The 4823-nt window shown below is 42.9% G+C and overlaps 1 pseudogene; it reads left to right on the top strand.

The window, feature by feature from the left end:
* Positions 1–1886: 1886 nt before the first annotated feature.
* Positions 1887–3726, top strand: LOC118027006 (annotated as a pseudogene).
* Positions 3727–4823: the final 1097 nt, after the last annotated feature.

The following is a 4823-nucleotide window of genomic DNA, read 5'->3' as shown; positions in this document are numbered from 1 at the left end:
CTATTCATAGCTAACATGTTAGGGCACTGGGAATGAATGACTCTTGATGCTGTCCTTACTTGGATGGTAAAGCTGCATCATGACCACCTTTCTCAACCATCTGGACACTGTTCAGAGATAAGCCAGTTCTAAAGAGGCCCAGGAATGCACCAGCAGCCTCCAACATACAAGCTGGCTGTGACTGGAACTGAGGCCAACCCAGGACTGTGCACAGGAATTCAGGCTTATTGGTCACAATGTGGTTATGTTGGAAGCAGCTGGTATAGTAAGGTAGTCAGAAAATCCGTTCCAAAGCTGCATGCGTATAGCAATCACAGCACATTTGTGTCCAGTGAAGATACATGTATAATAGATGAAATGTACATTTAATGTAGATTATGTATACCTAATGTAGAATGTATAGTGAATGCAAATCAAATGCAGCCAGATTTTCTTAAAATGTTTTTATTCACACTCTCCAAAAATGGCAGTTATCCATGTCAAAGTCTCTATTTGGGAGGTAAAGGTCGATGGTGATTTTAGAGAGATACAATGCAACTTGACCCACCCTCCTAGCATGACTATTGGGTTGGACTATTTAGGCAGGTGATCTGCAGGGATAAGCCTTCCCATTTCCTTCCCCTCTCTTTGATTTTCCCCTTCTAATCTTTTTTTCCTTCTTCCCTCTTTCCTCTCAGACTTCCATTTGCCTCCTATTCTCTTTCTCTTCTCTCCTCTTTGACTATTTCTCCCTTCTCTTCTCTCTTGATGCTAGCCTCTCTACCTTCTCCTCATTTCGTTTCCTGTCTCCCTTCCTCCTTCTCTCTCTCCTTCTCCTTCTCCTCCTACCCTTTCCTCACCTGCACCATATTGTTTGGGCTTCTGCCTCAGCCTGCTAGCCCAACCCTCTTTCCTACTGATCTGGGAGGCTTTCTTCCCTCTCTGCCTCGATATTACCAGAGCCTTCGCTGCTCCTACAGCCTGACTGGCTTGCTCTTAGGAGAACATTGTTTAACTGGAGCCACAATACAATCCTAATGCCCAGAGTCCCCTCTCATCACCCACTCCACACAGCAGATTGGCCTCCTTGATCTCAGCATTGTCATGAACCACCTCTAATCTCCCCATATGGCTGGGACCTAGAGCACCGGCCAGCCCCAAGGCCCCTGAGAGCCCTCCATAGACAGGTCAACTTCTCCCCATTTATCTCTGACCTGGTTCTGCCATTCCCACCCTCTGCCTTCTTGTGGCCTATGTCACTGAGGTTCCCACATGTTCCGAATTTAGGCATTCCCAAGTGAAAACACCCACCCTGGAGAAGCTGATAATTCTACTGAGAAGACAGCATAGGTATGTAGAAAGAAACTGACAACACAAAAGAAAGATAAGAGCCAGTTTGGGAATCTAGAAACTAAGAGGAGTACAAAGGAGAAAGCTTAATATAAGCTTAGGTGGTTAAAGAAACTTCACAAAGGAGCTAGAACCTGAAATAAAATTTGGATTTGTAGGGTCTAATTAAACAGAGAAGTCAGTGGAGAGCATTCCAGGAAGATACAATATAAAAATGGGTACAAAGATGGGAACATGTATGGCATTTGGAGGTGTATCTTATAATTTACATGTCTCTGACTTCAGGGTCTGCTGGGCACTCAACAATGGGCCCATGAAGATGGGGAAGTCATTCAGAAATAAATGGATGCATACCATAGAGAGAAGCCAAAGGGAAGTCTCTCAGAGTAACCCCAACCCCTTCTTCAAAAGTCCTGGCATGCCTTAACATTCATGAAGAAATGGTGAAGCTGGATCTTCTCTAATCTGGCCCCATTCATCATAGTCTGATTTGAGGGGTGAGTCCACGGTAAGGACTCATGGTCAATGAGCAAGTCATGATTCCAGGAAAGGTTTTCCAGGCTGATAAAACCCCAGCTAGTGACTAGGGATCCAAGAAGCATTTGGTCCTCCAGCGGACATTTATTGAGAGTCCAACAATATCTTAGAGTGTTGGGCATGCGAAGATGACTGCTTTGGTTCTTACCTTGAGAAATTTCACAGGCTAGTAGGGTGGGAATGGGATGGGACAGAAGCAGGATCTTATTAGAAATATATATATAAACAGGAAATTACAGTGGGAGTGAAGAGACAGCGGGGTTGCTCTTGGGTCCTTTGCTGTTTTGGTTTCCCTGTGACACTTCCTAGCAGCGACCTAGTAGAAAAATAAGATGTCTGGATATATGCAGGTAACTGAAGATGAGAATGATGAACCCATTGAAATATCATCAGAAGACGATGGGACAGTGTTGCTTTCTGTACTTACAGCCCAGTTTCCAGGGGCATGTGGGCTGCGCTCCAGGAATCCAGTGTCTCAGTGTATGAGAGGTGTCTGACTGGTAGAAGAAATTCTCCATGCCCCTGAGGCTGGCTGGGGAAATCTGGTATATGTTGTCAACCATTCCAAAGATAACAAATGAAAAATGGATGAGACCAATACTTCATCAGCAGTGAACGTGAAAAGACCTGTCCAGAAAACATCTGACTTAATAATGTTGGGTCTCCCATGGAAAAAACTGAACAGATCTAAAAGAATACTTTAGTACCTTTGGAGATGTTTTTATGGTTCAGGTCAAGAAAGATACTAAAAGTGGCCATTGAAAGGGGTTTAGCTTGGGCACCTGGGTGGCTCAGTTGGTTAAGCAACTGCCTTCGGCTCAGGTCATGATCCTGGAGTCCCAGGATCGAGTCCCGCATCGGGCTCCCTGCTCAGCAGGGAGTCTGCTTCTCCCTCTGACCCTCCCCCCTCTCATGCTCTCTCTATCTCATTCTCTCTCTCAAATAAATAAATAAAATCTTTAAAAAAAAAAAAAAGAAAGGGGTTTAGCTTTGTCTTACTGAATCTGGAACCCAGGTGAAAGGAATGTCACAGCAACATAGGATCATTAGACGATGGTGTCACTGGGAAAATTCCTAATTCTAAGCAATGCCCAGGTGAGCCTTTGAGAAGCATGAGGGTGTTGTGTTTGTTGGGCATTGTACTGAGGACGTGACTGCTGTGAGATGCAGCAGTTCTTTTGCCAGGACAGGGAAGTGGTCATTGTCTTTATTCCCAACCATTCAGGTCGTCTGCCTTTGTTACATTGGCAGATGATCGGGTTGCCCAGTCTCTCTGCGGAGGGGACTTGATCATTAAAGGAATCAGCCTTCATATATCCAATGCTGAACCTAAGCACAATAGCAATAGACAGAAGGAAGTGGAAGATTTGGTAGTAATCCAGATGGCTTTGGGAATCAGGGTGGATTTGATAACAGTAGAAGGGGAGGAGCTGGTTTAGGAAACAACCAAGGTAGCAATATGGGTGGAGGGGTGAACTTGGATGCTGAGCATTAATCCGTCTGTAGCCCAGGCAGCACTGCAGAGCAGCTGGGGTACGATGGGTATATTAGCCAGTCAGCAGAACCAGCCAGGTCCATCAGGTAATAACCAAATCCAAGATAACATGCACAGGGAGCCAAATCAGGCCTTTGGTTCTGGAAATAACTCCTATAGCAGTTCTAATTCAGGTGCAGCAATGGGTTGGGGATATGCATCAAATGCAAGGTCAGGCAGCAGTATTAATGGAGGCTTTGGCTCAAGTGTGGATTCTAAATCTTCTAGCTGGGGAATGTAGACAGTGGGGTTGGTATAGACTGGTGGGAATTCAAATTTTTCTAAACACATAATAAGTATATTGTAAAATACGTATGTATGAAGAATTTCCAAAATTGGTTTGTTCAGTGTGGAATATATTCAACAGTATCTTTGGCCTTTTTCTTTAGAAAAAAGAGGAAAAACTAAAGGAATTTTAAAAGTTTTGTTACATAAAGGGTAGAACTATTGAGTGTTTAAAAGTGAACTGCTGCTTGCCTGATTGGTAAAAGCCAACACACTACAACTGATATCAAAAAGTTTCTCCAATAATATTTTATCCCTGCACATGTCAAGTGAATTTTTTGCATGTTCAAAATAGAAATCATTGATTAGAACTACTTTATTTTCTCCTTGTTTTTTTTTTTAAAGATTTTATTTATTTATTTATTTATTTATTTATTTATTTATTTATTTTAGAGAGAGCTTTGGAAGTAAGGAATGTGTGTGCAAGCAGGCGGAGGGGCTGAGGGAGAGAGAAAATCTCAAGCAGACTGATGCAGGGCTCAGTCTCACAATGCTGGGGTCATGACCTGAGCTATGACCTGAGCCAAAATCAAGAGTCAAACGCTCAACCAACTGAGCCACCCAGGCACCCCATTTTTTTCTCCTTGACTTAATTTGAACCCCACCATATGCATTTTTTCCTTAGTACAAATCTCCTTTTTTTTGGAAATCATGGCATCACAGTGTTTAGTTCTTTTGTTTTTGCTTTTGTTTTTTAACACTTGTCTCCCTTCATATGCAAAAATGCAATATGAAACCTTCATTTAATCTCTGCAGTTCATCTCATTTCAAATGTTTATGGAGGAAGCACTTCACTGAAAGTAATGCTCTGAATACTCTGCCACAAGAATATTTCTGTCTACACACTTTCTCATTCAAGAATTTGTCAGCTCGCTGCAGAGGCTGCATTTTTGACAGTGGGTGTCCCATTTTTATCTGCTACTCTTTATTTCATAGAGTTGTACCAATGCTATGAACACAAGGCTGTGATATGGAACCAGAAGGCTGTTGGAACTTTTGAAATTTTGTGTGGGATTGATGGTGGCACCAAGGCATGAAAGGCTAGTATGATCGAGAAAAGGAGAGAGCCCGTGCAGAGACTTGGTGGTGCATAATGGATATTTTTCAACTTGGCGAGATGTGTCTCTCAATCCTGTAG

Source organism: Mirounga leonina, unplaced genomic scaffold, assembly GCF_011800145.1.
Source record: "Mirounga leonina isolate KUSES-001 unplaced genomic scaffold, KU_Mleo_1.0 Mir_357, whole genome shotgun sequence".
Lineage (NCBI taxonomy): Eukaryota > Metazoa > Chordata > Mammalia > Carnivora > Phocidae > Mirounga > Mirounga leonina.
Note: the sequence above shows the minus strand (reverse complement) of the source record. Positions and strands in the feature narration are given on the sequence as shown.